Below are 12,478 nucleotides of genomic sequence, written 5' to 3' on the forward strand. Positions count from 1 at the left end.
AGTGTATGAGAAGGAAGTGTCAGGAATGTCAAGCAAAGAGGAGGAAAGAGGACAACTCACTGAAGATGGAGGAGAAGGAAAGGGACTCTGGGCACAGTAACCTCCCTTTGTCAGGCCTCAGGTCACGTAATTACACTGTACGGGCACCTCGAGCCTTTTAATAGCTTGCGCAGCGTGACCACCCTGTAATCAGGATCCATGTCTGTGCTGTTTTCTCCTTTTGACATTGTGCTCCGTTAGCTGGCTAGTGACAGTGACTGCCCTGTAATCAGGGTGCAAGTCACCTTCCCCTCGCTTTCGAGGGACATTGAGCTCTTTGGTAACTTGAGCAATGTGACCGCCCTGTAACTAGGGTCCGGGTCTCTGCCCATTTGCTCATTTGGCATTACACCGTACACTGGCCTGCTAGTCAGCTTGACAGCCCTGTAATCAGGACGCATGTCACAAATATCTATAGAATGGGACATATTGAGTCCTTTGGTACTTTGAGGAGCTTGACCTTCCTGTAATTCAGGTTACGGTCTCTGCTATTTGGCTAATCCCAGCGACCACCCTGTAATCAGGGTACAGGTTGCATCTCTCTTTTGAAATCTTTGGAATTGGAACCATTTCAGTAACATGGGCAGTTTGACCTCCCTGTAACTAGGGTTTGGTCTCCGAGGCCTTTTGGATCTCTTGGCATTGTGCTTTCTTCACAGCCTGAGGCGAGTGACCGCCCTGTAATCAGGGTTCTGGTCTTGGCCCTCTATTCCCTTGGAACTTGGTCAAGTGCAGCCCACTGATAAGAATGAGCACCCTGTAAACAGGGTACAGGTCTCATCAGACACTATTTATGGTGCCCCCATGAGACTGTGTCCAGAGTCCTGGCCCTTCGCACTGCGCTTCCAACTTGCCTGGAATTGTGCCGCCAAGTCTCCTGCTTTCTGCTCCGCTTACTATGCTCTTGGAGATTCGACATCCTGCTCCTGTTGCTGGTAAGCTCAGAAAGGGAGGGTCCCGTGGACAAAGTTTTGGACAAGTCAGTCCAGGTAGCATACCTTGGGACATTGACTTTGGAATACTTGTCCATTAATTCCATACTGCCCTTACTCATCTAATTCCTCTTGATTTAGTATGGAGCCTGCCTGCTGTAATAGTTGTTGAGGGGAAATCTGGAGATTGTGCCTCTGGAGTAGGGTGGGTTTAATATTTTTGTCACTCAATGGGGCTTGGGAGAAGGGGAAAGTCCTTCTGGAACTGTCTGAGGACCGCATAGAACTATCTTGGAGCTGAATAATCAGGCTGTCTCAGACTGGAAAACAACACTGTATCAGTAGTTTATGCTCAGTTTGTGTCGGGGATGCAGAGTTGTCGTAAGGGCTCCTGACTTACACACGCCTGTTGGCTCCCTCTCTGTTTCAGGCAGCTCCAAGCACAAGTGTATGAGAAGGAAGTGTCAGGAATGTCAAGCAAAGAGGAGGAAAGAGGACAACTCACTGAAGATGGAGGAGAAGGAAAGGGACTCTGGGCACAGTAACCTCCCTTTGTCAGGCCTCAGGTCACGTAATTACACTGTACGGGCACCTCGAGCCTTTTAATAGCTTGCGCAGCGTGACCACCCTGTAATCAGGATCCATGTCTGTGCTGTTTTCTCCTTTTGACATTGTGCTCCGTTAGCTGGCTAGTGACAGTGACTGCCCTGTAATCAGGGTGCAAGTCACCTTCCCCTCGCTTTCGAGGGACATTGAGCTCTTTGGTAACTTGAGCAATGTGACCGCCCTGTAACTAGGGTCCGGGTCTCTGCCCATTTGCTCATTTGGCATTACACCGTACACTGGCCTACTAGTCAGCTTGACAGCCCTGTAATCAGGACGCATGTCACAAATATCTATAGAATGGGACATATTGAGTCCTTTGGTACTTTGAGGAGCTTGACCTTCCTGTAATTCAGGTTACGGTCTCTGCTATTTGGCTAATCCCAGCGACCACCCTGTAATCAGGGTACAGGTTGCATCTCTCTTTTGAAATCTTTGGAATTGGAACCATTTCAGTAACATGGGCAGTTTGACCTCCCTGTAACTAGGGTTTGGTCTCCAAGGCCTTTTGGGTCTCTTGGCATTGTGCTTTCTTCACAGCCTGAAGCGAGTGACCGCCCTGTAATCAGGGTTCTGGTCTTGGCCCTCTATTCCCTTGGAACTTGGTCAAGTGCAGCCCACTGATAAGAATGAGCACCCTGTAAACAGGGTACAGGTCTCATCAGACACTATTTATGGTGCCCCCATGAGACTGTGTCCAGAGTCCTGGCCCTTCGCACTGCGCTTCCAACTTGCCTGGAATTGTGCCGCCAAGTCTCCTGCTTTCTGCTCCGCTTACTGTGCTCTTGGAGATTCGACATCCTGCTCCTGTTGCTGGTAAGCTCAGAAAGGGAGGGTCCCGTGGACAAAGTTTTGGACAAGTCAGTCCAGGTAGCATACCTTGGGACATTGACTTTGGAATACTTGTCCATTAATTCCATACTGCCCTTACTCATCTAATTCCTCTTGATTTAGTATGGAGCCTGCCTGCTGTAATAGTTGTTGAGGGGAAATCTGGAGATTGTGCCTCTGGAGTAGGGTGGGTTTAATATTTTTGTCACTCAATGGGGCTTGGGAGAAGGGGAAAGTCCTTCTGGAACTGTCTGAGGACCGCATAGAACTATCTTGGAACTGAATAATCAGGCTGTCTCAGACTGGAAAACAACACTGTATCAGTAGTTTATGCTCAGTTTGTGTCGGGGATGCAGAGTTGTCGTAAGGGCTCCTGACTTACACACGCCTGTTGGCTCCCTCTCTGTTTCAGGCAGCTCCAAGCACAAGTGTATGAGAAGGAAGTGTCAGGAATGTCAAGCAAAGAGGAGGAAAGAGGACAACTCACTGAGGATGGAGGAGAAGGAAAGGGACTCTGGGCACAGTAACCTCCCTTTGTCAGGCCTCAGGTCACGTAATTACACTGTACGGGCACCTCGAGCCTTTTAATACCTTGCGCAGCGTGACCGCCCTGTAATCAGGGTCCAGGTCTGTGCTGTTTTCTCCTTTTGACATTGTGCTCTGTTAGTTGGCTAGTGAGAGTGACTGCCCTGTAATCAGGATGCAAGTCACTTCCCCCTCGCTTTCGAGGGACATTGAGCTCTTTGGTAACTTGAGCAATGTGACCGCCCTGTAACTAGGGCCTGAGTCTCTGCCCACTTGCTCATTTGGCATTACGCCTTGTTGTGGCCCTGTAGTCAGGATGACGACCCTGTAATCAGGGTACAAGTCATCTTCCTTTTGCTTCTGGGGGATACTGAGCTCTTTGGAACCCTGAGCCGTAGGACTCACCTCCCTCTAATTTGGAGTCAGGGCGCTGCCATCTTGCTGTTCTGACAGTCTAGTCACCGTGACCACCTGCAATTCGGGTGCGTGTCACAAGTTGCTGTAGTATGGGAAGTACTGAGCCCTTTGATACCTTGTGGAGTGTGACCTCCCTGTAATTCGGGGTCGGGTCTCTGCCCTTTTGCTCCCTGGCTTTATGCACCTTTATCTTTCTAATCGGAATGACCACCCCGTAATTTGGGTGCAGGTCAAATCCCTCTCATTTATCAGGGATTAGGGTTAGTTTAGGGCCCTTAGGAGTGTGACCGCCCTGTAATCAGGGTTCAGGTCTAAAGTTGTCTTCTGTCATTATCCTCTTTAATTCAGCTAGTCAGAGTGACCACCTTGTAATCAGGGTGAGAGTCAAAATCCCCTCACTTATGGGAGCTACTGATGTCTTTCTTACTTGAGCCATGTGACCTCCCTGTAACTAGGGTTCAGGTCTCTGTCCTTTGCTCTTCTGGGATTGGGTCTTGTTCTCAGCCTGGTCAGTATGACTGCCCTGTAATTAGGGTGCAGGTCATGTGCCTCTTATTTAGGGAGGACTAGATTCCCCTTAATGCGTTGGGCTGAGTGACCACCCTGTAAGTAGGGTTCAGGTCTCCTCCTTTTCTCTTACTTGTGATGTATTTTCCATTAATTGGCTAGCTCGAGGGACCACCCTGTAAGAAGGGTTCAGGTCCTTTCCCCTTTGGCTCCTTTGGGTTGCTGCGCTAGTCACTTGGACCCCACCCTGTAATCAGGGTGCAGGTCTTGTCCCTTTTCCCTTTGTTTGTTTGTTTTTTTGAGGGGAGGAAGATTGGTCAAGTTTAACGCAGTGGGTCGAGTGACCTGTTGCCATGAGCTCTCTTTCTGTTCTGGGAAGTCCCCCTTTGTTTTGTATGGCTGTGTTTGTGAGAGCACGTGATACAAGTGGGTGTGCAAGCTTTTTAATTTTTAGTTATTTATTTTTATTTTTTTAAGTTAAATCGCTGCAGCGCTTTTTCTTTACTCTTCTCAGAATTGGAAAAAGAGCTCAAAGTGTATTAATGTATTTATCCTCCTCCTCCCCACAAAAGGGAAGAGTAAGGGCTCAGATGTCATCATTTAGCGCCTTTGACAGTGTGACCGCCCTGTAAACAGGGATCTGGTCTCTCCATTTAAGTTGAGTTCCTTTTAGTGGGCTGATGACAATGATTGGCCTTTAAGGAGGCGGATTTAGCTCAGGTGCTTGTGACTCACAGGAAGTACAGCATCCCCTAGTACTTGGGCAGCGTGGCCACCCTGTATCGAGGGTTCAGGTCTCTGCCTTTCGTTCTTTTGCCACCATGCTACTTCAGCCGGTTGGTTTGAGTCCTGACCCTGTAATGAAGGGATTGTTTGTGTCCTTCTGCCTTCTGGGGGATATTGAGCTCTGTGGAACCCTGAGTAGTGTGACCACCCTGTAACTAGGGTCCAGGTCTTTGCCACTTGCTCATTTGGCATTACGCCGTACACTGGCCGACTAGTCAGCTTGACAGCCCTGTAATCAGGGCGCATGTCACAAATATCTATAGAATGGGACATATTGAGTCCTTTGGTACTTTGAGGAGCTTGACCTTCCTGTAATTCAGGTTACGGTCTCTGCTATTTGGCTAATCCCAGCGACCACCCTGTAATCAGGGTACAGGTTGCATCTCTCTTTTGAAATCTGTGGAATTGGAACCATTTCAGTAACATGGGCAGTTTGACCTCCCTGTAACTAGGGTTTGGTCTCCAAGGCCTTTTGGGTCTCTTGGCATTGTGCTTTCTTCACAGCCTGAGGCGAGTGACCGCCCTGTAATCAGGGATCTGGTCTTTGCCCTCTATTCCCTTGACACTAGGTCAAGTGCAGCCCACTGATCTGAATGAGCACCCTGTAAACAGGGTACAGGTCTCATCAGACACTATTTATGGTGCCCCCATGAGACTGTGTCCAGAGTCCTGGCCCTTTGCACTGCACTTCCAACTTGCCTGGAATTGTGCCGCCAAGTCTCCTGCTTTCTGCTCCGCTTACTGTGCTCTTGGAGCTCCGATATCCTGCTGCTGTTGCTGGTAAGCTCAGAAAGGGAAGGTTCTGTGGCAGTTTTCTAATAAGTCAGATTGTACAGTTTTCCTGTTTCCATTAGTTCTGGTATCTATGTGAGGTTCCATGCTGCTCTTGATCTTCTCATTCCTCCTGATTTTCTATGAAGATTTTTTAACTGCCTAGTGCAATAAGTGTCAATGGGAAATTTGGAGACTTTGGCTTTGAAATAGAGTTGATTAGGTAACATTCCTGTGCCTTTTTTCTGGCCATATATGATGCTAATTTAGTGAGTCAGGTAGAGTTATTTTTCTTAAAATGCATTGATAATTGCTTTTAATTATTCCCCTTTTAGTTTTGAGGCATTGTTTTCAGGAAATATAGTGGTTTTTTTCATTTGTGGTTCTATAGGTATGTCTACTTTATTTGTGCATTCTAGAGCTTGAAATGGATACCTGTAATTTGAACATCAGTCTTCTTTTTCAGTGACTGAATCTGTACTTTATCCTTTTGTCTACTTCTTTTTTAAATTTATTTTGTTCTGTCTTTAAACATGCAACATATTTCTGTTGTGTTTATCTAGAATATCAAATAGTATTGCATGTCTGCTATAACTGTCTTGGACACTTTTTACATCTTCTAAAGGAGAATGGGACAAAACAGAAGCACCCAACTGAAAAATGAGAAAAGAGACACTAACAGCCTATGAAGAAGGAGAAAGGAAACAAATTCTGAGAGCAAAGAACAGTTGTGTGATCTATTTCAAAGGTAAATCATACTATAAATTCACATAATTAATATAAATTCATCTAATGTAATGCATTACTTGATTTCCTTAAGCAATATTAAACATTTCTAGTGTAACGTAATTAACATGGCATTTAAATAATATTTTTGTGTTTTCTTCAGGTTTTATACCATGTCCAGCACCATGGTATATGAGTGTATTGGAAAGATAAATTGAACAAAGTCACTTGCATCTGTCACCTTTCAAATGCTGATTAATGTTCATAGACAGTATATAACAAACTCTGAAGCTCATTTACTTGTGGCACCACAAAACTGAAGAGTGGCAAACAGTTTTCTTCTACAACCTTTCAATTCAGTAACTACTTCTGCCACATGAGAACTGATATGTCATCTTATTTTATAATGATGTATGTCCTCTCTAATTGTCTTTTACTAATGAGTCCATAAAGCATGCTTTGTGCATGACACTTTCACATTCTAGTAGAAAAGTGGGATGTATTTTATTTAATTAATTAACCTTAATCTTTATGATTCCTTGACGAGTCATTTTCATGTCATTGCTTGGTGATTTGGACTTTTGTGTAGCAAGAAGTCAGTTTTATTTCCTTAAAGTCTCTGTAAGCTACAACAAGTTGTTCAAAGCTGAAAAACTATTTGAAAAAGATGGAAGAAAACTGAGATGTAGGGTGGCCACCCTGAAGAGTATTGGAAAACCTTTTTCCGTAGGCACACTATTGACCTTTCTCCTTTCTCTCAGCCCGTTTTTATACCAAAACAGTACCATAGAAATGATGCCATGTGAAATTATACTAAGTTTCTACCTATTGCCAATTAGAAATTGTCAATATAACTGGTTATTTACATCTAAATGTTGATTTCATGTAGATATGTAACCAAGTATTTTAAAAGTATTTTACCAAGGTGACTACCTGATTTTATGTAAAAGAGTTACACACATCTTAGAAAACATGTTCCTTTGACTTAAGTGTGAGCGACTAATGCTTTATGTACTTTTTGTTTTTACTAACAAGTTTGTCAGAAGGCATAAAGGAAAAATTGTGAATCTGTAATGCAGAGACCTTAAACAAACAAGCACTACTTTTATTAAAAATGAATAATAATTTCCTACTGGAGGTGCAAAGATGTAACTGAAGGGAAGGCATGTGTTTGTATTCTCCACTCACCTCAAGCCCTCCCCCTCCAAAAAAAAAACTCTTCAAAAAAGTTAATGTTGAAAAGATTAACATTTACTCCAGATACTGTCTAAGTCAATATTTTTAAAGCTCTGTATCTCTCACGCATTGCTAAAAACAAGCAAACAAAATTAAGAGTTGTTCTGGAAACTGGCAGTTACTCCCCCAACTTCACAACTTTCAAACACCTACTCTACTTCAACTGTCACACCAACCAAACTGTACCACACATTCAATTTTAACTTTGCACCTATTGTGTCAGAAGAGCTAGAGTATTTTTTGGTAGTTGTGTATATTGATGTACATGGTAATAGTGGTGTTTTAATGGGTTTTTATGCTTATTGAATTAAGTGGATGCTCGAGGATGATGATTTGGATGTTTTAGGTAGGCATTTTTCTGTGAAGTGTTAGTATTTTTGTAGAGGTGCAGTATTTTGTGATGATTGTTTTTCAGGTATTGGTTTACAGTGAATTGTTGAAAATCGTAGATGTTTTTGTATATGTACATTATTAGATGTACTTAGAGTGCAAAGTTGAGGTTGCCTGTTTGGTGCAATTTTATTGGTGTGAAAGTTAATTTAGGGTAGGTGTTTGAAAGCACTGAGGTTTGAATTTTAAGCTCATCAGGGATCTAGGACTTACCTGGCTACCTCAGTTCTTACTGTCATTCCCAATTCCAAAATCTGGGATGAAGATGACCTGGCAGAATAAAGATATCTCCAGAGACTTTCAAAAGTTAACATTTCTGGAGCTGTAGGGGATCCTTTAAACCTTATTGATCTTTTTGAGGTGTAATAACTGGAAAACTTTTGACTTCTATTTCTGCCAGTTAAGTGTTGAACAATGACCTCTATTAAAAGATTTATACTGATAGTTAATTCTGTTCTGTACTAAAATCTTGCTAATATCACCATTTTATGATGTGTGATATGAATTAACTAGATTTGATTATATCTACTTGATAAATATTGGAATATTCCATGTTAAATTCATAGACTTAACTTTGATTGTCATATCAACTTACTTTGCTATCTGTAACTCCTTGTTTATTAATATATTTATTAATAGTTATGACATTAAATTAATAAAATGTATAAATTCAGGTATGGTCTCAGTTCTGTCTTTGGCTAAATAAAAAGGAATCTCATAAACTTGTTAAGAATTTTGGTATCATTAATTTTAATTTAATTATTATCTGTTTTTACCTTTTTTATGTGGTCGTTGGAAGTAACTATCCTGTAATGGTGCAAGTTTCATTTTTCTCTTGCATCACACATTTTTGGACAGACCGCTGTGTGACCTTAAAGTTGCCCTCCTTGAGCTTCCAAGGCGCATAAGAATGGGACTTTGTTTGGGTCCTTCACTGCTGACAAGCTTGTAGATTGCTTGAGATCTGCAGGCCCTGCACTTCTTGAGCACAATATATGAGACCACAGTTTCTATGATAAGAATAGCCTAAAATTGGCAAGGTCTTCTGGTTTCTGCAGCATTCCAATTCAGAATTTTTTAAAAAGTTGATTGAATCAAATATGAAAATTAATATTATATTAATCTCTTTTCAGAAATTAACTTTTGCAGTGTATTAATTTTTTAATATGCTTCTACATGTGAGGTAGCGTGGTCCAGTGGTTTAGAGTACTGGCCTGGGATTCAGGAGATCTGGTTTGTATTCCTGGCTCTGCTAATGGTCCCTTTTGGAAACAGAGCACTGGACCAGATGGACCACTGATTTTACTGAGTATGGCAAATCTTATGTTATTCTATTGTGTTTAGTCATTGTACAAATGTCCTTCAGTAAGGAACCCACAAGAACCTTTATTCAGAATGGGAGATGGAGGCTTAAGGCCTTATGAAAATGGAACTATATTCCAGGAAGTCCTCAGCCATCCTTCTGTGGGTGACTCTCTGTCTCTCTAACAGGTGCCCCTCCTTTCCTCACCTTCACACCTACCTGCATGATCCCTGAAGCTCCATATCTTTTTTTTCTAAGGTTCATCCTCTGTTTCTGAGTGGAGTCCAGGGCATCTGAGACCCACTTGATGTTGAAGTAGGTAGCAGCCCCAAAGACCATCAGGCAGATGGGAAGACCCAGCACCTTGTTCCACATCAGACTCCAGGTTAGGAGGTCTTTGGAGATCTCCCCAAACAGTATCTCTATGTGGAACCTGAAGTTGGGAACTAAGCCTGCCACAAAGAGGAAAGACAAAGACAGCAGTCAGTGTGAGAATGCTGCAGCCCGTGTACCTGCAAGTGGCATTCTCATAATGATGACAAATCTCAAATGAGGCTGCCCAGTTCACACTCCATATCCTCAAGAACTCTATATATGTAAAACAGGTGTAGCCATAATAAAACGGTATATTCTTTAAAAATGCCAGTAGCATGGATGAAAAAGCATATGTTTAAGGATCTGAATATTTAATGCAAAGACATTTCATTGATACTCTCAGGAAGGCTTGGGGTTTTTGCAAAGGTTTTTCAAAATCTAATATTAGTAACAACTGTACTGATGTTTACAGTGCCTATTATCATGGCACATCAAAATACAGTAGTTAAAAAGCATACCCCTGAAATCAGACACTCTCAAATCATGGGCACTCAAATATTACCACCTGGACTATCCCACAAATATTTTGGGCCCAATTCTGCACCACTGTGGTCAATGAGTGTTTTGGACCATTAATTAGGGGAGCAGGCAGGATAATCAGATTAGTAAGCAAACACTGAGCAGAATAAATTACACTATAAACAGTTCCTCTTTGGTTTGACTGCAACGTTCCCCATCAGAGCATTGACAGCCCAGATATTGGGACATTGGAATGGTGCATGAAAACCTGAAAGTGAAACTGATTAGGAATAGAAGTAAAACTGACCATCCTATTTTCATTGTCCATATGAGAAACATGCGAAATGTGGACAAACTGTGCTGTGGTGAGAAGGAAATTAGATTGAAAAAAAAAAGTTAGTTTTAATATTCTAAGACATTATTCTTGGCATAGGAAAGGTCATTTATTTAAAAAAAATTGACTTGTGTCCACTTAAGTTATATTAATAGTTCAATCCTTCTTTAATTCTACTAAAACAATATGAAAGATATAGTTTGATAGCATGGAACAGATGAAATCTATCTTTGAGCCCCCACAAATAAATTATACAGACACACTAAAAGCAAGGATTTATACATAAATTTCTAAGGGCAAGAAGACACACAAAGGTCACCAAAAGTACTTACAGATGGAGATAAACGCTTTATGCTAATAGAGGGTCCAGTACTATCAGGTGCTGAATGACTTCAAATCCTGTCATTGTCAATAGGATTTGAAGAGTCCCACCGGAGCTGGCTGATGTTCAGGAAAAGGTAATGCAAGCCATAGTGAAAAGGAGAGAGGAAAACAAATCTGGAACACCGTTGCCTGGGAAGAGACTCACCATGGAGAGTCAAATTCAGCCCTGGTGTAAGCTAAATCTGAATTTGGCCTAGGCCTAGAGCACAGGGATTAGAGGACTTGATCCTCCTAATTCAGTGGTTTGAGCATTGGCCTGCTAAACCCAGGGTTGTGAGTTCAATCCTTGAGGGGGCCATTTAGGGAACTGGGGTAAAAATCTGTCTGGGGATTGGTCTTGCTTTGAGCAGGGGGTTGGACTTGATGACCTCCTGAGGTCCCTTCTAACCCTGATGTTCTATGATGCTATGATTCGAATTCCATTGAATAATGCAATGGGGCCATCGCTAATTATCTCCAGCAGGAGCCGGCTCAGGTCCTGAGAAGTAAAGGGGTGAATTTCAGAGACCGAGTGAGGCACACAGAAAGAGGGAGAAAGGAAGCTGTGGGCCGGGTTTCCCAATCAGAAGGCCCAGCAAAAACAGGGTTCATGGTCCAGGCTCTGAAGCCACACAGCCCTGTGGGTTGCTGTCCATGGTGCTGAATGCAGCTCCCCAGGGACCCAGTGGGGACAGAAAGGACTCAACCTGAAGGAACATGAATTCACACTGTGTAGATCAGGGGTCCCCAACATCGTGCCCACCAGGGCATCTAAGTGCACCTGCGTAGTGGCCTGGGGATGAGCATCCGCCGAAATGCCTCCGACAAGCTGCATCATCCAGAGGCGTTGCTGCCGAAATGCCGCCAATTGTCAGTAGTATTTCAGCGACGACACCTCTGGATGACACTGCTTGTCAGCGGCATTTTGGCAGCAACGCCTGTGGACGTTGCCGCTTGTCAGCGGATTTTCAGCAGATGCTCATCTGCCGCACGGTCCTCCGTGGCTCATCATCTGGCGCCCGTCAGACAAAAAAGTTTGGGGACCACTGGTGTAGAGTTAAGCACAGGAGTTTATTATGCACAGCGCTGGTGGAGTGTTACCTTGATTATTAGGCTCAAAGACACTGCAGAACAATTATATAGGGTGTTTATTGGGCGGAGAGAAGCAACAGGGATGGGGGGTTTTAAGCCCCATGGATAGGTTTTAGCAGCAAGACAAGCACAATAAGCCAATTGTTTAAAAGATTACGTAATGGCTTTGCCCAAGGCTTAAATTAATATATTGCTGATATACAGATAATTACTTTTAAACTATGTTTATTAAAGTGTATAGGTTCAATCCTAATTTTGGGGTTCAGGGGAATGAGGTAGCAGCTCTCCCAGTTGACCAACAGGTACATTCCTGGAGATTTAAAGCAAAAAAGCAGTAATTAATACACAATAGTCTATAAATTTACTGTTGCATTTCTGTGGGCTAGGATTGGCATACATCTGTGAGGGGAGGGTGTCATAACTCATGTCAATCATATTAGGCCTCTTTCTGAACTCTGTCTGGGATCTGAGGGGTATTGTACCACTATCTACTCCCTGCATTAGGGAGTAACTCTGAGGCCTTTCTCAGCACTTCATGTGTCTATAACTCACGATAAGGATGCCCAATTATATTCGGAGTTATGCTGACTCTGCTCACTGATTTGAAACACACAAGGTTATTTGATTACTCCAGCTTTATTTTAGCTATGTATTGTTCTCTGTTAGCCAGCCCTCATGGCCCAGGCTAAGCTGTGGACTTTGGGCCTATATGAAAAGCTCTTAGCAGAAACTGTAGTTAAGATCTTACATCCACATTAAATGGATTATGGCCCTTTAAACTCCACAGCA

The 12,478-nt window shown here is 42.9% G+C and overlaps 1 protein-coding gene and 1 long non-coding RNA gene across 2 annotated transcripts in view; both read left to right on the plus strand.

The window, feature by feature from the left end:
- Positions 1–415: 415 nt before the first annotated feature.
- On the plus strand, positions 416–8,397 carry LOC123365199. Its single transcript, XR_006577473.1, has 5 exons — positions 416–974; positions 1,402–2,390; positions 2,818–5,420; positions 6,037–6,159; positions 6,301–8,397. It is a non-coding gene; the product is annotated as an uncharacterized LOC123365199 (long non-coding RNA).
- Positions 8,398–10,772: 2,375 nt separating this feature from the next.
- The window catches only part of PIWIL2 (piwi like RNA-mediated gene silencing 2), a 42,956-nt gene continuing 41,250 nt past the window's right edge, over positions 10,773–12,478 (plus strand). The window contains exon 1 of the mRNA XM_045007689.1: positions 10,773–10,789. The gene's annotated coding sequence lies outside the window, so the exon portion shown is untranslated. The remainder of the gene's footprint in view (positions 10,790–12,478) is intronic.

The sequence above is a fragment of the Mauremys mutica genome, chromosome 2 (genome assembly GCF_020497125.1).
Source record: "Mauremys mutica isolate MM-2020 ecotype Southern chromosome 2, ASM2049712v1, whole genome shotgun sequence".
Classification (NCBI taxonomy): Eukaryota; Metazoa; Chordata; order Testudines; family Geoemydidae; genus Mauremys; species Mauremys mutica.